General features: G+C 40.4%; 1 protein-coding gene across 4 annotated transcripts in view; it reads right to left on the bottom strand.

Annotated features, from left to right (window-relative positions):
- The window catches only part of MOB3B (MOB kinase activator 3B), a 96,804-nt gene that overhangs the window by 59,872 nt on the left and 10,514 nt on the right, over nt 1-26,418 (bottom strand). For 2 of the 4 annotated variants that reach the window (XM_074570469.1, XM_074570471.1), the window contains one exon: nt 7,485-7,586. The exons of the other annotated variants lie outside the window; for them this stretch is intronic. The gene's annotated coding sequence lies outside the window, so the exon portion shown is untranslated. The remainder of the gene's footprint in view (nt 1-7,484; nt 7,587-26,418) is intronic. 4 annotated transcript variants of the gene reach the window in all.

Here is a 26,418-nt window from a genome sequence, read left to right as displayed (position 1 = left end):
AAACCCCACCTGGAGTATCCCCCAACATAAGAAGGACATGGACCTGTTGGAGTGACTCCAGAGGAGGGCGACTAAATCACAAAAATTATCAGAGGGCTGGAGCATCTCTCCTGTGAGGATGGGCTGAGAGAGTTGTGTTTGTTCATCCTGGAGAAGAGAAGGCATGGGGAGACCTTATAGGAGCCTTCCAATACTTACAGGGGGCCTACAGGAAAGATGGAGAGGGACTCTTTATCAGGAAGCATAGGGGTAACAGTGTTAAACTGAAGGAGGGGAGATTTAGATTAGATATCAGGAAGAAATTCTTTACTGTGAGGGTGGCAAAATACTGGAACAGGTTTCCTTGAGAAGTTGTGGAGGCCCCATCCCTGGAGGTGTTCAAGACCAGGCTGGATGGGGCTTAGGGCAACCTGGTCTAGTGGGAGATGTCCCTGCCCATGGCAGGGGCGTTGGAACTAGATGATCTTTAAGGTCCCTTCCAACCCAAACCAGTCTATGATTTTTATATCACTGAGATTGTAACTTGTCTTGCCGGCCACCACTTTCACTTCCATGACAATTTTCATCTGACAAGAATGAGAAACACTCCCAGTTTCATTATCTCAGCTGATCTTGGGAGAGTTACTTCAGAGATGAAACACTCTGAACAATGTTGTGGTATTGGTTAGATTGGATCATAACTCTCATAACATCTGTGTTACAGTAGCACCCACCCTCCTTCCACATCAAATTAAATTTGACTATTGCTAACAGATATTTTGCAGTCTCCTCTCATGTCATAGTAATGCTAGCAGAACTGCTCCTGACTTATACCTGTGCCAAAGTTGATAGAAAGTGGCTTCTAATCTCTTATGACAGGTCCTAACTATACAACAGGGCATAAAAAATGGTGTTGTGGCCATGACTTTGGTTTGATGCTATACAAAGCCTGTGTTCTGGATGCTTTTCTGAACTAGGCGCTTAATATATGTCTGTCCTGATATGGGCAGCTCAGATAACTCCTTCCAACACTTCAGGTTCTCTTCTTTCTTTTCAGAGCACTGTATTTCTGAAGATGTATGACAGTCACCAACAGCTTTCCCTCAGGAACTATTCCATGGCATGAATATTGCAGTTGGATGAATTCCCTTGTTGGCAGAGCCATGACTAAGGATCGTAACCACAGATGTGGAGATATCTCAGAACAGATAACCAGACCCTCACAAGCTTTATCCATAGCATCAGCACCACAGTAATCAATGATGTCCCCAGTCTTATGCAGAAACATGTACATATAGACAGCAACTCAGTCTAATATCAGGTATACCAAGTCAACATATGTAAATAATAAAACAGTCCTACCCATGCAGATACTACTAAAAAAAACACCTACAACGAACCACACACCATGATCACCATTCATATCTGAGTCACTGCTGAGTTAAAAATATACTATATCATTTTGTCATATACTTTCTATTAAATCACAGGTAATAAGAATGTTAAATGACACATTGTTAATAAACACACACCTTTCATCACAGCACTCTAGCGAGCATTACACAAGGTTTAGAGGGCTACTGAGAAGGTATCTGGTATAATTCCCATTTTATTAATCAAGAAAGTGAGGAGACAGGACTTCTCCAGCATAAAACACACAGTAAGCTGTCTATCGAGCAGACACTGGATAGACTTCTTATCAGATACTATCCAGCAGACACTGAAAACCAAGTCTGCATCAGCTGATTTTTACTTTTTTTTTTTCCAAAATATAAGCCCCCATTTTGAACACTTGCATAGTCCAATCCAAGGCCAGATGAAGCTTGTAGGAAAGCACACATTTGATCCAAATCTTGCTAAGGTCCAATATTTTGTAGACTTCTCATGTTTGGCTTCATACTTCACTGTCCATACAAGGGACATTTTACTACAGCTGCATCAGACAATTGGTACAGCAAATACTTTATATGGAGGCACATACACAGACCATGCTCCTTTCTGATTGAGCAAATGTACACTTTTTGTACTTCCAGGCTCATGTCTGAGTGTTATACTATACAATCATCAGGTTTTCTGTTTAACACACTGAAGTACAAAGTAAGGAAGGAAAGGCCTGTCCTGAAATCTGAAAATACTTTTCCTATTTAACAAAGTAAATATCAGCCAAGTGAGTAGGAACAATAACATTTTTGTTATGTTATGATCCAATCTTATTTACATACTTAAATTTGTGCAGCGCAGCTAAGTTTTACCTGAAATCACAAGGGAAAAAATGTCATGCAATTATTTGTATTCATAGTGAAGTCTTCATGATCTGAGAAGACATTGTATAATGTACACAAGAAGATTAAGATTTGCCTTCTGGTTGTGCCAGAATTGAAAAGGAAAGCAAGAGGATCAAATCAAATTTATGTTACTGAGAATATGTCTCTCAAAAGCAGCATATGCAAACAGAGGAACCAGGTTCTGAGGGTCAGTATATCTTTTTCTACGTTCCATCCTATCCTCAACAATCTTGCAAGTTTAATAAAGCCAAAATCCCAGAAATAAGGACGTCTGATTAGTACTGTAAGACTTAAAAGAAGTATACACAGATACGTGCAAACAACATCTCAGTTTCGCAGGTGCTGGCTTAGATAGCTTCTCCATGGCTTCTACAGTGTCACTTTTCAGGTAGAACCATCACTATTAAGGACAACAATGTCCTGGTGCAGCCTTTGTCCATGGTTTCTGTGTTATTTACATGAAAGCTAGAGCATGTCAATTAATACACAAAATAACGATAGTAAATGGTACCATCCAGTGAAAGGAAGCTTACTGATGCTTCAGGACAAGAATTTGCTTTTGTTTATTGTGGCAGAAGTCCCAGAAACTTTAGCAGAAAAAAAATCAGAATTTGTCTTAAAGTCCTCCTCCCAAGAAGGGATTCCTGGGGCTTCTCCAAGTTCTTCCCTTTCCTCTAAAGCTACTAGGATTACCTTACACTAATCCCTATGCGATAACCACAGTAACAACACTTCAGCCTCAAGGTGGAAAGCACAGACTGGAAAGAAGCCTTCCCATAGTCACAAACACATCTCACATATAGCAACATCCACTCATTGGACATGCAGTAACAAGCCTTTGTTTTGTCTATGGATGGAAAAAAAAAAAAGGAGCAAGTGATTTCAGGAGACACATAAAAGCTACAATTGTAAAAGATCACAGAAAGCAGCATAAATATTATTTTCATAATCACAGTGCCAAGGCTCAATGGAGTAAATATAAATGACCTTTGATTCTTTTCTTGTTTAGACTAGTAACCACTCCACCTCATTTCTAAAGTAAAAGATTGGAAAGGGAAAGCAAAATACAATGGATAACTGTCTATAAAACCATGTGCTTTAAAAATGAACATAGTTACATAACATTTGACAAACAATAACTATACTAGATCAGCTTCTGCTATGCTAATATTATGGCAACATTTAACAAATGCAATAAAATGATGCTATATCATTCTGCCAAAATACAGAGATTTTCATAGTGATAAAATTGAAAAATAATAAATGACTAAAGAACAGGGTCAGTCCCTCTGCTGTGAATAAGTAGCTAGGGCTTGGGTGGGTGTCAGGAGCTAAAACATGACCTTTGCAGGCCTTTTTAGACAAATGCCATTAATGATATTATCATCATATTTGCCATGAGGATATTTCAGAGGTGATGTTAGGTAGAGCTACTGCATTTTAGTATCCCAATGCTTTATTTACAACCATTTAATTCCACTTTCAACAAATTTCCTTTTGATACACACTACAAAAAGGAGAAGTCCCTCTTCCCTTAGGAAAATTAGAACAATTAGAAAAACAAAACAATTAGAAGGTGGTTTGAACAGCAGTCATTTCTACAATGAAGCACATCAGCTGTTTGACAGCAGCAGAACCAGGTATGACTGCTCAAATCTCAGGTGATAAGTGCTATTTATTAACTCAAATGAAGCATGCTTTTCACCATGTGGACAAATGTTTGTGTTTTAACAGAGGACTTGCCTCTGCAGCCACTATTATTCTAGTGCCTTTTACAAGTGTTAAATGTAATTGCACCTCATCTGAAATTCTGGAAATGTACACTGATCACTATGGAGAAACTGAGCATACCCTGGCACTCACTTCTTCACTGCAAGTTTGTATTGTAGCAGCACCCATGGCAATCCAGTCAGGAACATGGCCTTACTGTGGCATACATTTTAAGGAACTGAAATAAGTATCTCTCAGAACTACAGTGAAGAAACTTGAAAAAATGTATGGTTTAGATTACACTGAAGTTCAGCCTCTGTTCCTCTCTCATACAGGAATTTAAGGTCTTGACCCTCTACAGACTGATAGTCATGCAGGGGTATGTATGGCTACAATTTTCTTCTGAAAAGTTAATCCTGCCTCACCTCCTCCCCTTTCATGTTCCTGCCTTCTTGCCATCTCCCCTGTGATACCTGGCCCAGGTGTTTATATATCCCCTTGCAGGGAGCTGTATGAGACTTAGACATCAACAGCAATAATTAAACAAACCACCGATTTTTCATCCTAATCAATTTCTTTCATCTCTTGCTTAGCCACATAGCACAGGGAAGAGGACAGCATAAGAAAAGGTCTGTTTGGAAGGCAAAGGATGAGACAGATGGAAACCCGTGGGAATGCTTTTTCAGCCACAGCCACTTTAGTGAATCACAGTGTTTGCCATGATCATTTCAGACTTCCCAAACCTTTAAAGCAGGTGGGGAACTCCCTTTAGCTCAGGCAGCTATCAAGGCTGATGTCTCACAGAGTGGCAGACCACAGCGAAGCATGCAGTTCTGACAGTCTCTTTGAATGCTGTTTTTTTGCTACACACCCTGGTTCTTCCGGTTCTCTCCTTGGTCCACAGGCTTTTACTGGTCTGAGCTGTGGCTAGCACATGTGCAAGCAGAGTCACTAAACCACATTCTCTGTAAGTACACAAACACCCTCTGCCTTCATTTATCAAGCGCTTGTGACCTGCTACATCCTTCCACCACTAATAAAACAAAGCCTTTATGAGTGTATGTGCCTTGTTTCACCAGCTGCTGTTACAATCAACAGTCTTGTGAACAGTTACTATACTGGTGGATTGGATGGTTCAGCTTACTTATTGTGGTAGGAGTAGCAATAAAACCAGCTCACTAACCCTGATTCTGCCAAAATCTTTCAGTCTCTGTGGAGTCCTCACCACAACAGTGTATGGTTGTTACACTTTTGTAGCATGCTTATTGCAGCATTTGCTGCAACAGTGAACTGTTATCCTTCATTCCTGTAAAAAAAAATATACTGAGGATAGGTGAAAAGAGTAAGAAAATTGTAACAGCCTTGAAGAAGAGGAGGAGATACAAACTAAATTACATGGTCATTCTCTGTGATAATACATGCTTGTCTCCTCCAGCATGTTTAATTTCTGACTCCAGCCTGTTTCTGCGGATGAAATTTTGACTATGCTACAGTCAGTGGGAGCTCTGATACTGACCACAACAGAGCTAAAATTTTATTTTTACACTCTGAACACTCTCCTTTGACAAGACAATAGGAACTCCTTATTAAACTACCATTCAACTTCACAAATCTCTTTGTTCTGTTCAGCTTAAATCACTCCTAAATCTACAGTCTGGCTTTTGAAAGCACTGGTACAATTGAGCAGACAGGGAGACAGTTAAAATATGATTTCTTGCTCACTCCTACACTTTCAGAACATCCGCACAATTCCCATACAAAAGCTTAAACTAAGTCCACTGAAGTCTCTTGAAAAAATGCCAGTCAGGCTATGTGAGTGACAGAGAACAGCAAAACATGCACACATAAAAATGTGGTCTCAGACCTCATGTCAGGGCCTAACTCTTCTTTGTTGTGTAAAGATCAACCAGAGGGCAATACATGGCAATACAATGACTTATCTTCTACAAGGCAGCAGTTTATCCCCTAGAACTTCCAAGGGCCCTACTCTGCATGCAGTGGCCAAACTCAGTTTTATTTTTGGTCTAAATCTTAGCTTTAGAAAACCATGTATGTGTTCTGCTTTAAAGAAAAAAGTCTAAATCATACATTCCATCTCAGTGACATTTCAATTAAAACCACTCATTTTCTTGTCCAGGGAAAGCATGCAAAGAAACAGATACAAAGGCAGAGCCATGTTACATACGCTACGCTGGCAGAGATAAATAACTAACAGTCCATGGAGAAAACAGTATTTCCTGAAAGCACAGACACTGAAAACCAGAGGTAAGAAGGCTAGCTGACTTTCAATCAGACTGTTTAGCCTTAGTCTGCCTTCTCCCACCAAAGCTCAAGTTAACGTGAGGAGGGTGCACAGGGGAGATGCAGGTTGGTGACACAATGCCTCAGCAGCTGTCCTAAGAAGCTCAGGAATTCAGAGGTGTTTTCCAAAGCAAAGGTCTGCAAAGAGGCTATGGCATCTTCAATCGGTGTGCTGCACCCTTTTTAACAAACACTGGTAATTCTCATCATGGACATGGTGATTTTCAGTTACAAAAAATTACCCGTAACTCCATGCTGCTGAGAGAGAAAATTTGCCTAAAATCATGTAGGAGTCAGTTATTGAGGTCAACCCTGACCTATGCAGTCCCTCAAATTGACTGCCAATAACTCAAAAATGAGTGGGATTGCTGCAGGTACTAAACACTCCAGTAAGAGGGCAGTGAAGGTAGTTTCAGTATTAATATAGGGGAGAGAGGAATTATTTGTCTTTATAAAGCAGAGCTGATCAAGACAGGACAAAATGCATGGTTCTTTACAAATGGAGGAGTGTGAAAAAAAGTGCAATAATTTAATTGCAAATATCTTTCAATTATTTATACCATAAATCTAAAACCTTGTCCTGAAATGGAGCTCCAGCAGTGGTAGGACCCAATCCATTGACTTTAAGCCACAGCTCTGCATGGTTATCAGAAAAGCTACCAGCTCAATATGGCAGGTAGGGAGAGTGGCAGCAACTACAGCTAATTACGGACGTTTTCAAACTCAAACAAAGGAGACAAAGTCAAAGTATTTGTACATGTGTCTTTTGAAGAATACAAAACATTTCACAGATGTGAGAGTAATGATGGTTTTGTAGGTCAAGGGTGTGGTGTACTGGTAGCCCACGACTTGGCAAGTCGTACTGTGCTTCAGCAGCACGCAGACACAAGGCACAGCCTATGCAGTTGGTGGTGGGGTCAGAAGTGTCCTGTTGTGTGAACTGTGCTTTCAAAATTCAGAGAAATAAATTATCCACTATGTTGATTTATATGTTGGTCTTAACTTGCAGGACTAAACTGACTTGATGGCTGAAGAGATTTTTCTCCAGAGAACTCTTCTGATCACCACCCTGCAACTTTATCATGTTCAACCTTATCATTTGATCAAAATGACCTACTATTATGCACAGGGGGAAATACAGAGAATATGCTAAATACATGCACTGCCGCCCCCGCCGCTCTGCCCCATACACCAGGCTAGAAACAATACCTAGGGTGAGGTAATCATCCACAATCCAGAGCTCTAAATCAGTGCTCTTGCAGCACTCACTTGGGGGAAAAAAACCAGTGTTTTCTTTGCCATCTGTGACACCTGAAATATAACAAAACCAATTAAATGAAGTCAGAGACATGATATATCAAAAACTTAATATTGGAAAGAACACTGAGGATAGTAACTACATCCCCTGAGGACAGCCAGCCTTCTCTCCAACTCATGATACAACTGTTGCTGTAACAAGGATTGCTCACCTGGGGAGAGCATAGGACAGAAAAAAATGTGCTGTCCTTTAATGCAGTTTAGCAGCCAGTGAGTAGCCAGGACCATACTGACTGGATAGCTCTGCAGAGAGCATCACGCACCACCACTAGGGGAGCAACGCACTAGCAATATGCGGTAAGGAACCAGGGGCATTTAACACAGCAAACAAAACTTCTACTCACAAACTGATCTAGAAGGAAAGTTTGGGTGTTTTTTTTTCATTAGTGCCTGTGGTAAGCACTTTATACGCAGAAGTACAGTATTTGATAACTCTTTATGGTTTGTGGGCAGAGCAACTCTCATCTAGCACTAGCTCCGAGATCAGGTTTTTGTGTTCCCCTAAACCATTTTGCATTATGCAGCACTCTCCTCTTAACCACACACACAAAAAATTCACTGTGACAGAGCTGTAAAACCAAGCTCTCAACAGGTATAAAGAGATGAATACTTCCTTCACTGCAAGCTAAGGAACTGGCTTTTCAAACCAAGTTGCCCACAGCTGTGGCCAGTAAATACCCAACAGTACAGAATGAAGGGAACAAAAAAATCACTGTTTATACAACATGCAAAAGTGACCAGCAGAGAGGGTTAAGACGGGTTCTTTCCTAACCATTACAGCAAGCAGTTTACTCTGAAGCAAAATAATTGAGTACCCCTTGTGGTCTGTGCAGCCATAGCTCCAGCAAACAGGGAAAGCACAGCTGACAATCTCTGGAAGGTGTCATTTGAAGGACTCTGCTTTGAACTAGAGTGGTTCCCCACAGCCTGGCACTGCGCAGTTTAGCCCTAACTAAAAGCCAATTGCTGATTTTAATCAAAATTTTACTGTGAAGCTGGCACAGTTTGGAGGTAGGAGTTGTCATGGTGGCTAAGCTTCCTCCTACAGGACTAGTTTATGCAGCATGTCTCCACATCATAATTTCAGTAACTCCCCAACAATTTCTGGCCAAGAAAAAAAGAAAACCTGATAGCTTCCTGTTTGTACTTGTATAATTATGTGTAGCACATGCTGTGACTCAAAAGGAAGGTCTCCCTCTATCTCAGTCCCTGACCAACACCATTACAAACTTTTATTTGCTGGTATAACTAAAATGTCAGTAAGGAGTTCCTGTGGTGATGTTTCTTAATGAACCTTTGAAACTTCAAGGTCACTTTTTGACCGTACCTCATCCAATAGCCTCACATCTAAAGCAAAGCTGGACAGAAGAGCTTTAGAGGGAACTGCTAAAAGGCACCTAAGACCTGGTACTTTTCACTAAGAGATGCTGGGGAAGATATGTTGCAGGAGAGGCTGTCTTACCAAAAACACATCCAAACCAATAGGTGGTTACAGTGGTTACAGCAGTGGAGGAATTCACAGCACCTCCAGTATTATTTCTTAACCCATACACCAGTAAGATTCTTATTCCCTCAAAATAAGATTTCATAAGACTCACACTCGCATAACCCTTAAGACATCACAAGCAGAGGTTCATTCAGAGTAATTATAGCAAAAAAACCAATCAACAACCCAGAAGGTCACTGAAGAGACAAAACAGGCTTTGTGAGATCAGAAGCAGGAAAGCCACCAAAATGTGTGCAGAAGTCATTGGGATAAACAGCCTTGCACTATCTGCACTACTTGCACGCAAACTGAGTCCTCTATCTTATTCTTTGAACAGCTCACTCCTAATTTGAGAATCTGAATTCTGACTTCATTATCCATTAATATTCTGCTGCTGGAAAACTGACTTAAAAGTATTCCCAGGAAGGCTGCAAGATACATTTTTTTCAGATAATTTGGAGAACCTTACATAATTCGTAATTTGTACAAGTTAATTGTATTTAACTGAAGAAAAACAACACCAAAGAATATCCTCCCAAAACATCACTTATTGCTTGGTAGTAGAAAGTGATTAGCACCTGAGGTTTCTACCCTACCCCAGCCCTCCCCTCACTTTTGTAGAGTCTTCCAAGTGCGAAGAACTTGGATCAGCAACACGCTTTTCACCCATTCACTCAGACCATGGCCTACATACCATACCCTGTCTCACATCATAATAAAAACAAGAGTATCTGTTATGTTGTTGAATGTCTCCATGCCCAGGTTCTGTATCTCTTTCCTTCTCCTGCTTCCTACCAGAAACACACATCCTGCAACACCCAGAAGATAATAGTGTTGAGGTATTTTTTTCACTATACATTTAGCACTTCTACTACATTACTTTGTTATATTTATTTTAGTACTTTAATTTATCCATTAGAATTTTACAGAATCTTTAACAACACTGAGAATGCTGGTAAAGTTCACGCAAATTTTAGCACTTGCAATTTATCCCTAAATAGGTATTAAGCCAAAACAGCCTTAGACCTACTCCCCTTTAGGATGCTTTCATCATTCTGGTTGCTACATAATTAAATGGTTAGGAAATTGCCCTGCTACCTTGTTATTCTTTATCCCATTTCAATCACATCTTTTTCTACCCATGCATTCCATACATTATGGTTTTGATCCAGTCACAAATTATTTGAGTAAACCCAGCCATATCACACACAATATCTGCTATTAGAGAGGCAGATGCCATCATAAATTTTGAGGCAGCAATCACCACAGATCCCGAGAGTACTCTGAAATAATACATACGCTCTCCGAAAAGCATGTCACCCAGGTGACTAACTGACAAGACTGAATCCCTGTCCTAATACAACAGGGACAGAAGTCCAAGTTTTCTTTAGAAAAATGCATGAGAACCCAGGATGGCAAGCCACACAACTGAGTTTCGAAGCAACCAGTTTTTTGAGGGAGTTACTGTCTTGCAGACCACTACTCTGGCTCCAGCAAGACTTGAAACTTAGGCTATAGATATTTCTGTAGGAACGACCAATAATACCCAACGAGTACCAAGGTACAAATCACTGCACGTGTATCTGCAGATGCCATAATTACAGCAAACGGGATGGTATTTAATAGACAGCTTGTCCCATACTGCTTCACATGCTGAAAACACACATCCCAGCAATGCTATAAGATCAGACAAAGATTCAGAAATGCTTTCCTCTATTGTTTTTTCTCTATAAGAAATTTTTATCCCTTCTAGTCCTCTCTTTGTTCCAAAATATCCTCTTCATTTTCCTTTGGCTTTTTTTCTTTCTCCCCTTCTTCTACTTAGTATTTCTCACAGCCACATCCAGGAATTGCAATAGGCTTTGGTTTAAGTGCCAACTAGACAGCAATTTAGGAGCCTGACAGCACACAGCAAAGCAAAGGTTGCTAGCTACATCCCATTTTGTCTCTATTGAGTTTCTAACCCCAGGGTCAAATATGGAAAACAATCAGGCAAATATACAAAGATAGTGTAAACCACCTGTGTTTACTGCTTTTTATATCATCATGTGCAGACAGGTTCAATTATTAAATTATTGAATGTGTGTGGGAGTACATGCAATTAGAGAAGTATTCTTCTTGCGCACTTCCTGTTTTAAGAACAGGAAAACATACTACAAGTTGTATAAAATAAAATGAGATTAGCTCCATTTAGGTCAGAGCCATACTGATGTGGCATCCCTGGGAATTCAAGATAAAATCGACTACTCTGTGATTCATTCTTTAATACACCTGCTTAAGCTGGCATGAAAAGTGTGGTGTAAGTAATATATAGATTTAGATAACGTGATCACTATAAAGGAACATGATAAATATAGGAGAAAACTTCAAATACCAACTACAGCAGTTATAATTACAATGGAATAATCTGCTACTGCCAGGAAATCAAGATTACCAAAATTATGCTAAGCATCATCACTCTTCTGTTTCTTTCAGCTCCAACTTCTTAATATTAAAAGAAATATGAACACTGGCACTACATTTTCCACTACTCAACAGGCAAAACTGAAATGTTCTGAACATAAAAAAATAAACAGCTAACTTGCAATGCAAGCATCCATTCATATATCACCGGACTGAACAGAAGGAGTTAAATTAAGATCATAGCAATAAAATGGTCGTGACGATATCTTGCAATACAAAATAACAGATAACTTTCAGCAGTCTATCCAGACATCTCTAAAGGCCTGAGATTTACTTTATAATAAACACATTGATAAATCTTGAGAAAATCTAAGGATGCTTCTGACATTGTGTAGGCTCCATGCAAACCATACTATTCAAAGTCCAATGTAATTCAGTGAGACAGACTACATCTATTACATAGATGTAATATGTAGATGTTCTAGCCTACAGAGACAGATTTCCTTCAAAGCTTGTACATTTGATATAACCTCCATTTTTTAAAGAGACACACCAGTGTCTCTCTCTCAGAGGCAGAACATAACACTTAATTTCTAATACAGAGGTACTTATCCAACACCCTTTAAGCCAAACAACATAATACCCTGCAAAACTCCAGAGAACAGTTGTCATCTATGGCAGGCTGGACACATAAAACTTTTGCTTGTTGACAGAGGTCTTTGGATATACTGACTCATATTTCATCTGTGTGGCAGAGATACTGTATCCAGACTGTGAAACTGCATACTCCATACCTGAACTTGCCTTGCACAAAAGAGATTTCGGCATACGGTTGCCAAAGGGTAAGGGGTAACCTTATATGCTCGCTTCTGATCTGTCACATCCCTTTGTCATTAGGACTGTTAGATTAAATGCATGGTTTATTCCAGTATCAGGCAGATGATACAAAACAGCTTCACTGAAAAAAAACGCACAAAACATTATGTCAAGCATTATGCTTCTTGTCTGCTTAAGACTTCATGATGTTTTGGTTTCTAGGACATTATGAGATGAATACAATTAGTCTAGGATGCAGATGGTGCACTGCTGTACTACTGTTCACATGAGCATTAAAAGATGAGACTTTGCTGGAACAGATTGCAAGAGCGCAGGCAGCAACCCAAACAAGTGAATTAGTTCAGCTGCACTTTTTTGTTTTGTGCGAAGGTATAATGAAATGGACTGAGGAAAGGGGACATCTATGGGGAATAAAAGGAATCAACTTCTTGTTTCAGGCCTCAATATCCCTGAAAACTAAAACAACCCCTACTGTTATCCTACTGTCTGCTTTGAGTTGCACACAGAAAGATCTTCAGGAATAAACTTTCAGTATAAAGAAAAATTCTTGTTTAAGCTTTATCGGCTCTAAACAGAGAATAAGAACTAAGGCATGCTTTTCTTCCCCAAGACAAAGGTAAAAAAGAGCACAGAATAGCGCAAAACTATCCTGTAAAGATTTAAATTTGCTCCATGATCAAATTTACACCTACTTAAAGTAAAGCAGCAATCTTTTTGTGGGTAAACATGTTCTCACTTAATTTCAAATTTCTAATCCAGTTTCCATGTCATTTTTTGCAGACTGAGTATTAGTCCTTCTCTGCTATTGTACCCATACACATTCGCTCATATTTAAAGATCTGAAACAAGTATCTGCTACTAGTGCAGTACCTTAGTTCCAGAGGAAAACTATGATGATGACCCTGTGGAAGATAAGTAGTAATAAGTCCTTTTAATTGTTTTTGCTAAAGGAAGAAACCACCTCTGGAAATGTTACACCTGTCAACCATGAGATGAAATGCAAAGTTAAGGACTTTCTAACTATGAAGCTTTAAGACCCAACGCCTTATAAGGACTTAACATTTTGGAAAATGCACTTGCAATTGCTCCTTTCTATAATATTGTACTAAAACAGCCCACTAATGGCAAGTCTGTCTCCTTTTTACCTAACGTAAGTCATAAAAGAGTAGTCTGAAGAGCCAACAAAGATTTGGCTTTTCAACACGAAAAATCATGGCAAAAATATACTTTAGTGCATCTGATTTTTTTTGTGTGATTCCCATCAAGTGCTTTTGAAAATAAATCTTGGAATTTAAGAGTCCTGGACATGTTTGAAAATAGCTTTCACATCAGATAAAATATACTGGACCATTGTACGTTCCTTCCTTTAGTTTAACTAACGAAACAAGACTGACCTACCTAAGGAGAAGCTTAGTTTTGATGATAAAACCAGTATAGATTGTGCTGAATTTAATACTAATGCCTGATAGTCTTACTGCAGCAATATAAACACATTGATCAGGACATAATTAAACCCCACAATTTACAAGCGACAGGGCAATATGAACAACACAATAATGTAGTATCTATCAGCTTAATTTATTGCATTGCTAAGCACAAACCTGTATTAAGAGCAACTAATGGCCCTGCCTTAGAAATCTAATAATTACAAGTAATAACTCAGCAACTCCACCTTTCTGGATTAAATGTCAGATTATATGGCATAATAAACAATCACACACATGTCATGGTTTAGGCCGGATTGGCCAATGACAGATGACTGATGCTCTCCCCCACCTTTCGCTCTTAAAATCGAAAGAAAAGAGATAAAGAGATTCGTGAGTTTAGAAAGAACTAAACTACTTTAATGAAATATTAATAATAAAATAAAAAAAAGAAATAATGAAATAGATACAACATATACAAAACTGTACCAAGCTCCCTGGATGATGTCACCGTCAGGCACAGGGAAACTTAAGGCACAGACTGGACTCACCAACAGACAGGAACTGGATTCCAAATCTGTAGTCAGGAACACACGGATTGGGTCAAAGGCAGATGAACAGACAGAGTCTTCCTTGGATGCCGGCCACTGAAGAAAGAGGCTGACCCCTTTGATCCCTCAGCTTTTATACTGAGCTTGATGCAGATGGGCTGGAATACCCTGTTGGTCAGTTTTGGGTCATGTGCCCTGTCCGCTTCTCCCCGCAGGTGGGACCCCTCTATGCTTTTCCGCTTCCAACCCTCCAACAGGGCAAATAACAAAGTTAGCTGACCTTGGCTTTTATACTAAATAAGTATAAGCAAGAGCCTCTCTGCATACCAGTCCTTGGCATGAACTATAAACAATCAGGTCTTATCTCTCTGGAAGCGAACGGTGTCTGGACAACATGCTGTTAATTTCAGAGAGTCAGAAGAGGCTTAGCTAAGAAGGGCTTAGAACTGAACACATTTTGACTGTACAATTTGCAGAGACAACACAATTCCAGCCAGGGAGACAATTTCATACTGAGCACAGCCTGATCACCTAAGCCACCTGACCTAGCCAACACTGATACTTCACCACTGCACTCCCCAGGACACAGAAATCTCTTGGATTTGTGGTTTCCAGCCCAGTCCAGTCCTCAAAGTGCCGCTACACACCACTCCTCAGAGCACAAAAACTGGGGAGACCTTCTGGCCCTTGGGAGCACACTGGTCCAGCAATACATTCAGGCTAATCAATGCTCCCCTAATGCAGAACACTGGTGGCTCAAGCAGACATAAATACAGTAGTACAGCAGGAGCAAGCGCAGCTGCCACTGCCATGACTGAGAACATGGCAAAAGCTAAAGCTTTCAGGTAAGCAGTGGGAGTTATTGTCATAGCAAAGTACATAAACCCTACGAATTCATTTCTTCTGGGATAAAGTGTAGGGTAGTAGTAAGATACAGAGGAATTACAGTTAGAACCTTTGGGAAGGGAATCATCTGTTCAAATGTAGGCATTTCTGTTGTAGATTTTGACACATTTGGTTCTTGCCTGAGCTTCCATTATCATTAATGAAGAGAAAGGCATTTCTAGGACACAATTCATCTCACCCTAGACATGTAAAATACATTCAGATGCATCAAACTTAAAAATGCTCATCTGTCTCCTCTGACAATAAACGTAGCCCAAGGTAATGAGCCCAGTTGTGCAAGTCTCACAGCGTAAACTGGAAGCTGCAGTTCCCATCCTTAACATCCCTTCATGCCCTCATCACTACCGCATCATTAGATTATGCTCATGCTCCTTTGCCCATTTTTCTTCTACTGTCTAAACAGAAGCACAGTAATGCTTTAATGTAAAACAAGGTTTCATTAATAAACACTCTGATTCTCTGATGCAAGATACTTTTAGAAAGTGAGTAATTATTATGTAAATATCGTATTGGGTCTTCCTGACAAACAGTAATACTTCTTTACTGAATTTTAATACAGCAGTGTAGAAGTGCCTCCAATGGCATACGATATAGCTGCAACAGATTATGAGACCTAAGATTCTCATAAACACAGGACTTAAAATCTACAGGACAATCAAAAGAAAAAAAAAAACTAATCCCTGACACTTTCTATCTAATCCCATTGGAGGCCTTACGGTTTTAATGCAGCCACTGGTGTCCTCACACATACTGCACTGAAATTTCAAAAGTTACTCTTTCCAGACTTATTCCTCTTAAACACATAGCAATTCCATTGACTCAATACACACCGATATAACAAAGAGTTTAGAAATGTAAGCTAGAAATTAGCCACTACCATGGCAGAGAGAAATCCCTCCTGGTCTTCATTAGAGTAACTTTACTTGCAAAGGTGTGCAACACCTGAAAGTCCATTAAGTGTGAATATGCTGGTGAGAACTCGGTAACAATTTTTAAGCAACACTGTTAGAAATCTATTGAACAATTTAGCCCTGCTGAAAAACACCAGATACTAACATATCTTTCTTGCTCCTCCTTGCTAGTTCCCTGGAAGCTATTCTTGATCTTAGCTATCCAAGGCAAATGACTGCTAAATTCAAATGGCCTTACATGGCCTGCATGCATGCCCTTACAAATACAACCTCCTTCCTGTCACCTTATTTTATTTTCATTGCATTGAATAGGTTGTCATAAGGCACTAGGCATCACATTAAAAGGCTGTAACCAGTTCAATGAAGACTCTCAAGGCTAAATCCTTCATCTAATAAATCATATGCACTCCCTATTATCGTGTGAAGCCCTCTACTACACCATAAATTAACCCCTTATACCTATCTTACTTTCTCTTAGAAGATCTCAAGCTATAACCATCTTTTAATCCTAACTAGTTCCTATATGAAAACAGTGTTATGCCAGACTTTGGAAAATAGAAGCTGATGATTTCTCTTGGTAATGCCTGGCACAGCTGTCTCTCCGAGCCTTGATTTTTGTTACCATGCTAGTTTAAAGTATGATGCAGAAGAAAGTACCTGGAAAAGAGGATATCAGTTAATATCCTGAGGTCATCATAGCGGACTCATCCATCATCCCGTGTGGATTCTGCAACCTGTCTCGATGGAAAGCAGCCAGCCTTGAGAATTTTGGAGACTAGCTCTACAGCAAACCTATCTGTTTGAGTGGGAGGGCTGGGTTAAACAGGCTTCTCCCAGCTTATGCTCCAGTATCACTGGTAAGAGATAGATCATTAATAACATTATTTGCAAATCTGCCTAAAAAAGTGACCTGGCACTTGCATTTGGGTCACTGTATTTTGTAAAGCAGCACACAGCAGATTTCAAGACTGTCTAAAGCAAAAAGCACAAGGAAAGTTCTGCTTCCTCCAAATCCCTCATAAAAGAGAGAGAAAAGCTGTCTAGATATGCAGTCAGGAATAAATGCAAAATTCCCAAGGATTCACAAGTAAAATATTATTCCTCTGCTCTCAGGACACTAAATGAGTGAAATCATGCATCTCCTGTGCCGTGCACTACAGAGATCAGCCACATTTTTTAGCAGCTCATTCTATTCTTTTATTCCATCACCAGGGACAAGATGCTTCAGCAGATGGCTTTTCAGCCTAAGAATGTTTGTTGCAAGACAAGGTGTCTTAAAGGTAGTGTCAAATCAAAATTTTGTTCAGGGATTTCAGTGGAATGCCATCAATATTTTACATGCTCTACATTACATTTTAGGACTCTTTCGTCCTCTATATACCTAATGGAAGCACACTGCCCCTGCAATCATCCACGTTTAGTGACACTGCAGAAACCAGTAAATTGCTACGAAAGCACTAGAAAAAGCTAGGAGGTAAAAAGCCTACATCTGCAAGCACAATGAGCTGTACAACACAAGAGGAATCTTCCTTCTTTACAATTCTTTAAAGGCCATTAATGTAATCAAGTTGTGTTGGGTATCTATATCAGTACAATAAACCAAAAAGAAATCTGGTTATAAAAGCTACTTCATCATAATAGTGAAAGATCTGGTTTTCAAATGGCCTATCTCTCTGCTGTAAGATATAACCACAACATTCTTATCAAAGCCAATCCCACTGTCTCTCATGTAAAATATTTGTCTCTTCAAGTGCTTTAAGAACAGCAGATGAAAGCAAGAAACACAACAGCAAGTCATTTGTCCAAGGTCACAATCAGGCCAATAGCAGACTAAGGAATAAAACCAAAGTTGCCACCTGTTCGTAAAGCTAGACTCCAAACATGTTCTTGAAGTAGACTTCAGCACCTCTCTTTAACTCAGCTTGAATCTGTGCAATGAAACAACATATGTCCTGATTTCCACTGGAAAATGGAGTCCTCTGGATCTAACAGAGTCACATTGGAAATGAAACAAGTCTGTACTTTAAGATGTGAGAAAAATTAGTAGCACAAACTTGACATCTTCTTATCCCTCAGGAAGTTTTTTTCTCTGACCTGCTAGGAAATTGCACTGCTGTTAAAGTCTCAATGTCCTTCAACAAGAATAGGCATGGTCATAATTATTGAACTAGCATGTTCAACCTGCAGAGCAGAAAATAAGAAGTGGGAGGTGCCAGCTCATGTTATTGCAAAAAAAAAAAAAAAAAAAAAAAACACGGACATGATTCATTATATTTGTTAAGACAGATGGAAGAGCAGAGGACGAATTTGATTTAATTTATGAGTTGACTTTTGTCTCCTGCATGTATTCCAGCCTTTCATCTGACTGCTTGATAGTCACCTCTTCTTCACTGTCTTGTTTCTTAGCTCTGGAAACTACCATTTTCCAAAGGAACAGCAGTATTTTAGACTGAGAAGGTTTATAAGGTGTTGCTTAAGGTTGCTGTCTGAAAACAGTAAGTTCTGAAGTAGAAAAAGAAAAATGGTATTGGGGGCAATCTTAGGTGAAAGAAAATGCAAAACCTCTTGAGATTCCAAAGCCCAGCGTCTTCTCTCACATTCCTGTGCCTTTTTCCAACACAGCACATCTGTCTATCAATCTGTGATTAATAGAGAACAGTTGCTCATTCACCTTGGGGCACCTAGAGTAAAAGTGTTGTTTGGAGCACCTAGAGTAAAGGAGTACGTTTGAACTTATTCAAGTGATTTCCAAAGACCTCCAACTTGTGTGTACGTTCAGATTCTACCAGTGAATGGTTTTCTAGCACCAAGTTCTTTGGATCAGGGGAATAAAATGCATCTCCTTCAAGCTGAATTATCACAATCCCATTGAAGGAAATCAGGCCTCCAGGCTCATAATACTTCTGGTGGTGACAACCACAACAAAATCAAGGAAAAAATATTTTAATTCAGGACATTACTTCAAGACTCCATTAAAAGTAACATGCATGTTATATTTATACAGAAATTACCTATAAGGGTATATACTACTTATAAGGACATTCCTTATAAGAAATTAGAAACAGCGTATCATTGATCTCCTCTGCTTATGATCCAAAGGTCTATCTCAACTGTCTTTACAAGAGATGCAAAGACTTAATGCTTCAGCCCAAATTCTGTCCACAGAAGAAGAATGCCAGTGCTAAGCACTCAGTGTTGGGAGTTCCTCTCCCAGCATGGGGTAAGAAGGAAGGGAAGAGGTGCATCATATAATTATTAGTTGCTTGGTAGGCAACAGCTGTTGTCAACGCCCTTCCTGTGGATCATTTTAAATTAAGCTGCTGCATAAGCTACGGGGGGGGGGGGGGGGGAAGAAACAAACCACAAACCACTCTCCAACTTAACAAATGGACTCTCTTTGTGCATGAAATAACACGTCTACAAAGTAAAGACAAAGCAAAGATGGCCCAAAACAAAGAAATAAGATGGGTAGAAAAAGCCATGAAGTCAGAAGAGCACTTGCCTTCCACTTATCAATATACCCTGTAATTTTAAAAAAAATGAGAAATAATGCAAGGAAAACCTTGCTCTTTTAGCACCACAGAAATTTCATGCAAGTTATCTAGAAGTTACTTCTCTTCATCACCTTGCTAAGAAACAAGAGTTTGTAGACAGAAAACGTTTTAGTAATCAGAATTGTGCAAGTACTTGTTTTCCTTCGACAAGGAGTGTGGAGGGCCCAGCTGACAAGTCAAGGATTTCTTAACAGCAGTTCCCAAACTTGTCAGTCCAGCATACAGCTGTCCTGGTTGCCTGGAACCCAAATGCTGGTAAAAAATAAAGGCATCTTTCTAGCAGTCCCAGCAGAGGAAGAAATAAATAAAGGAAAAGAGAGGTAACTACCAATTCTGCACTCTCCTCTCATCTCTCTCAGACAACATACTTACTGGGCTGTCCTCTTGCCTATAATCACTAACAGAATAGCACTGTCTAAGTGGGAACTATCTTTTAAAAATCAGTCCTATTCAGTTTCCCTCCTAAGAGTTACTACAGAAGACTTTGTACTGTGGGGGAATTCCAGACCCACACAAATGCTATCCTACCAAATGACCCATCTGCAGTGCAAAGCAGAGCCCCGCTCTGTTTACACCAGGGTCAATCCAGTCTGAAAAAAGATCACACTCATTCTTGTTATAAAAGCACTTCAGCAGTGTTTAAGAGTATTACATAGAGTACTAGGTTAAACTGAAACCTGTTCTGAGCTCAGGCATGAAAAGGGTTAATATTTCTATTTCATAAGATTAGTTCCGTCCTTTTTCACCTCTTCTTCTAATGTCTGAATTGTGAACAGAAAAATAAGTGTGATACTAGCCACACAACTGCAGACAAAACTTTTATTTCAAATAGAGGCTTTCAGACCACGGAAAAAAAAAGTGCCTGTTTCAGTTTAAAAATGCAGGACAGCCAAAACGATTTTTACATTTTAAGCAATGACACGACATGCAAGGAGTGTAGTGCAGACTCCTTCTGCACTTCACCAGAAAGCCAATTTGTTACTTTCTTAATTATATTTACTGAATGAAAGTAATTCTCTTCCTTCATCCTCAGACTAGCACGGTATCAACAATGATGCCACTGCTGCAAGAGTTTTTCTTACAGAACATTTGTATTTTATTATTTTATCTTGATGTAGCATCACATGTAATCAAAACTGACACACCTGCCACAACAGTGGTGCATCTCAGGGGTTCGCCTTGTAACACCCTGTGGTTTGGGACCTGCAAGAGAAATTTCTGTTGCTTCACCCTTTCAGTATAAAGGTGTTGCTGTGCTAGTTTTGGGTGGGCTAATTTTCTTCATAGTACCTAGCATGGGGCTATGTTTTGTATTTGTGCTGAAAACAGCATCAATAATACGGGGATGTTTTAGTTATTGCCAAGCAGTACTTACACAGAGTCACAGCCTTTTCTGCTCCTCACACCGCCCCACCAACGAGCAGGCTGGGGGTGCACAAGAAGTTGGGAGGGGACACAGCTGGGACAGCAGACCCCCAACTGACCAAAGGGATATTCCATACCATACAATGTCACACTCAGTAATATAAATCTGAGAGAAGCAGAGGGAAGGAGGGGATGTTCAGAGTTACTGCATTAGTCTTCCCAAGTAACTGTTACACGTGATGGAGCCCTGCTTTCCTGGAGACCTGTCTGCCGATGGGAAGCAGTGAATGAATTCCTTGTTTTGCTTTGCTTGCGTGCAAGGCTTTTGCTCTACCTTAAACTGTCTTTTTGTCAGCCCATGAGTTTTTTCTCACTTCTACTCTTTGATTCTCTTCTCCATCCCACTGGGAAAAGGCAGTGAGTGAATGGCTGTGTTGTGCTTAGTTGCTGGCTCGGGTTAAACCATGACAGTCACACAGCAGATAAATCCTGCTGCATAAACAGTGACCCAAGGGCGCACTTATAATAAAAAACTTTTAGCCCCTACAGTATATTGTTACATGGTAGGTGTGTGCTTTACACCTGACAATAAAATACTGATATTGGTTTGAATGTCTGTCATTAGTGCTAAGATTCTGCTACAAGTCTTTGCAAAAGCAGCAGTGCAATTTTAGGAAGGAAACTGTAGGAAAGTTTGCAGCTCTCAGGGTCTCCAGGTCAGGTTATTTTTCAGTCAACAGGAGTACTGGATGAAAAGGGGACTCATTCACTGAGGCCACTTTTAGTTTTCCCAGGAAATCGTCAATCTCTCCAGAAACTTGTTAACCTCACCGTTAGAAATAGGTGAGGGTTTGGGGTCCACAGCTGCTTTCTCCTTGCAACATTCAACTTTCCCTCCAACCGCAGAGCTGATACTCATCCATACCAGTAATATGAATCACGGTTCACAGAACGTGACTGATAGGCCTCTGGAGTGAGGGTGTAGCTGCTTGGTCAGTGTCAATCACTGTGGAACTGGGATGAGTAGGTTTACAGCACCGCAGCCTGTTGTGGCAGTTTGCTGTAGTTGCTCTCTTTGCCTAACATGCAAGTGTCCAGACAGAAACCTGGCAACCTATACTCTTTATTCTATAAAGGATTTTAAAGTTGTCATTCTTATAGGCTTTGAGATAAGCTTTATGGTGAACTGATTCACAGTTTCAGCACATCAAATGTTCCTGGGTTCAGACGCTCTCCAAACCACTGATCCGTCAGGCACTAGCCTTGCTCAGTTGCCTGTCATATGCACTGAGCAATTTCAAAATGAGCACTGGTGCCAAAAGCCTGGATCACTTACTGACTGCACTACAATAAAAGGCACATGCACCATTTACTAATTCCAGAAGTGCTCTCCTCCCATACAGTCCAAACAATCTCTTACTGAGCAAAGACTGAGAAAGAGCTTAGGAAACCCACCTGACTCTTTCACAGACTTCTGCAAAATCCTAAGTAGCAAAACACACAGTACAAATAGGTCTTCACTCTGGAGTCATAATCTCCACAGCAAATGAATTGAATGTCACTGGGTTCACTGGAAGACAATAATACTTAATTCCAAAGACATAATATCTATGTGTGTTACTAGCTTTAAACAACCTTTTAAGGGAAAATATGTAATTATATCTCTATTCAATATATGTCTACACTTCTCAACCGATTTCCTATAAACAAGATGCTACACAGTCCAACTTTCTGTCTTGCTTCCCACAATAACTTTCTGAACCATCATCCAGCTTCAACAGTGTTTGAGAGAGCAGTTCAAACCTCAAAATATAGTCCCCTCCAGAGCTCACAAAATTAGCAGCTGGACAGGGATGAAAACAAGCTTACTGACCTCACTAAGGAAAAACCTAATCACTCAGCACTTGTGGAGTTGAAAATTAGTTACAGTATGTCCTCTGTCTTACCTACTGAAAGCTTGGACAGAACACAAGGAGAAGGAGTTAAAGAATTGAGTGAAAGGAGGTGTTACGGTTTGAGAAACCCACAACAATTTATTGTTTTTTAGACAATTATTCTATCCTCTGATGACCCCTTCCCACCTGGGAAGGGTAATTGGGTGAAAACAAGCAAACATGACGGTTGAAATATGAATAGATTTAATACGCTAAGACTAAAAAATTAACATTAATAATACTAAAGAACCAGTATTGATCCCAATACCAATATAAAATATACAAGGATTATAGTCAGCCAATTCTCTCAGCAGGAAGCCGTGCACTCCCAGCAGTGGACAGCAAATGTTGGACACTGCGAGCGCTGCAGCTTCGGGAGGAAGGGAAGGGCTCAGGGGTCCAGCACTGGGGCAAGAAGTTCTCTGGATCATCGCCATCAAGGGAGAGAGTGAGAGAGCACATTTCTCAGCAAATTTTCTAATTTATATTGAATGTGATGTTCATGGTACGAAATAATCCTGTTAGCCAGCTTGGGTCAAGTACCCAGGTCTCACTTCTCCTCATCCCTGCACCTAGCAATGCTCGAAAACACTAGGACCTTGAATCCCACATAGCCTAGCTGGTTATAAAGTAAGTATTTTCCTGAATTCAGGCACTAGAATCTTCTACAAGTACAGTTTTCCCAAGCATTAGAAGAGAAATGTGATCAGAAATATTCTATTATTTTTCACTATGGCAATGACACAGGATAGCCTACAGAATCGCTGTATATACATATTGTAAAGCGGAATAGTATTATTACGCATTTGTAGCCTGTAATACAGACTAAGATTGATTTGTATCTGACATCAACTCTGCAAGGGCGAAGTCTGTAGCACGCACACAGTAGTCAGAAATCTCAGGTTAAATTTGGTAAGGTCCTTAGCTTTTTATTAGTTTGGTTTTAAATTGTTTTGCTCTGTTCTACATTCTGCAGCCAGTCTCAGAACCAACTATTAGAAATCAGGAGCTGAGACACTTCACAATATAGCTAATGCTTCCCTCTCCAGCAAAATGGGACTTGTGGATGTCATGATGAGACAAGATCACATGATTATGTTAAATTGCCTTCAACACAGCACAGGCTCCTAAGCTCAGAATACCAGGTTTCCAGACTCTTAGTTTTACATCTCCTTTTAGAAAGGTCTGAAGGCAAAGAGACCTGATCCAAATTCTCAGCATCACTCTAAAAACTGAGATTTTTTTTTTCTTTTTTCTCAGAGACCCTACCATGGGAAATCAGCAAAATCAAATCATCCAAGCCTAAACATATCATGTCAAGTGATCTGAAGGCTGCCTGCTGATGAAAGCAGGTCCTGCTCCCATGCTAATAGCCATGTTAGACTCATAGAATGTGTTGGGTTGGAAGGGACCTTTAATGGTCATCTAGTCCAATCTCCCTGCAGTAAGCAGGGATATCTTCAACTAGATCAGGTTGCTCAGAGCCTCATCAAGCCTGGCCTTGGATGTCTCCAGGGGTGGGGCCTCCACCACCTCTCTGGGCAACATGGGCCAGTGTCTCACCGCCCTCAGTGTAAAGAACTTCTTCCTAATGTCTAATCTAAACCTACCCTGCTCTAGTTTAAAACCATTGCCCCTTGTCCTATGTTCTTCTGGTCATCCCTATGTGCCAGCACCAGCTCTACTCTGATTAGCCAGTTCAAGACAGAAAAGCAGGCAAAAAATTGTCCTTCCCATCCCGTCCCATCCCACACACACACACACACTTCTCTCAGAGAAAGGGAAAGGGACTGGCTTCTCAGTCACATTGGTTTCCCAAGTTGAAACAGTTGTAAGGCCCAACAGGAGAGAAATGGGAACAAGTCTTGGGTAAGAGCTAACTATTAAATCAATTTAGCTGTGTGTGTGGTAAAACTTCCCCCTAAGCTCAACATCATTTGTGCCCTATTAGAGGCTTGCTCCCAAGAGTAATTTGACTGACAAAGATCTCTAAAAACACATGCAGCATGAAACATTTCCTCTGCAGTTGGGGGTAAACAAGTTAGCTGGGTGGGGCTTTCCCTATCATGTTTATTGGATTCTGTGATTCAGGCCTAAGGGTTTTTCACATCTGAGAGAAGAAATATAGTGATGTTTGCACTCTTCCCAGAAAGAAAAAAACGCTACTCAGCAGGAAAACCAAGTGAGTCTCCCTCCTGGAATCTAGTCTGGCATTTTGGTTTCTTATTTTACCACACAAACACACAATTTTAACAAGACCAGTACTGACTAGGACAAGTGAGAAAGCATTAGGAACCTTAAATATCCTATCACTGTGGAGATGCTTTCATGATTGCTACTTTACTGGCTGACAAGATGACCTTTTTACAGATGGATGAACAATAATGCTAATCTAGCTGTTTATTACAAATGATTGCAAGCAGATGAGAACACTAAGAGTCCCAAAAATCTAACACAAAAAGTCTGACAGAGCAACCAACCATGGAAATTCCCTTGGAAAGCCGAACAGCCTTTGTGGAGTATTCCACCTCTGTTTTTCTGGTAGGCTATGACCTCTGCATTTTCCCCATGGCAGATATTCCAGTAAAGATGAATCTTTTCTTCTTATCCCTGCAAGTGTTCCTTCACTCGTACAGCCCTTGATAACATGAATGAGGTGAGATGGGTACTTTATAAGCACTTACATGAGACCGTGGATTTCCTATTGGAATTGCTGGTCCCTGTCTGAGAGAAAACAACTGTAATTTGTCAGGGTGGGCAGAACCCAGCAGCCCAACAGAAGCAAGACTGCTGCAGCTTGATGCACCTAGGTCCAACCAGTTGGTCCAACCAGAATGGGCGCGCATTCCCAGGAGGCACACCCACACACACGTACAACACATATATACACATACATATGACCAGATCAATACAGGCAGACACACAGAGCAGTCACATGAATACCAACAGCTCCTTCCTGTTCCTCTCTCTTGCTAAACAGGATGGAGGTCTGCTAGTGGGGATATATATGTATACATGTATGTACAAAGTGAATCCCTTCAGCAGGTGGGCTCAGACACATCATTTGCCCCCTGTAACTGTCTCTGGATCCTGGCACCTGGACATACAGGCCAGCAAGTCTTCAGACCCATTCCACTTGCTAGTATAGACCCCTTGGTACATGCGTGCACACACACACATACAGAGCTCCACAGCAGATGACCAGGATCCCCTTAGTCCCCCCAATAGCCAGCCCCTCCTGTGTTGCCACCCTCAGAGACAGACATGCACTTGGCGCTCAGCTCACACTCATGGGATGGTCTAGCTTGATACTCTCTAGCACTCACATGCTCTACCACATATCCTCCCTCGCTGCGGTCACTGGCACCACAGACACACAGATCTCTGACCCCTGGTCCTAGTCCAGCTGCTGGCACGTAAGTCTACTCATTAGGATCTCTCCAGTAGCTGGTACC

Source organism: Larus michahellis, chromosome Z (assembly GCF_964199755.1).
Source record: "Larus michahellis chromosome Z, bLarMic1.1, whole genome shotgun sequence".
Lineage (NCBI taxonomy): Eukaryota > Metazoa > Chordata > Aves > Charadriiformes > Laridae > Larus > Larus michahellis.
The sequence above is the reverse complement of the archived record's forward strand: the minus strand, read 5'-3'. Positions and strand labels throughout refer to the sequence as shown.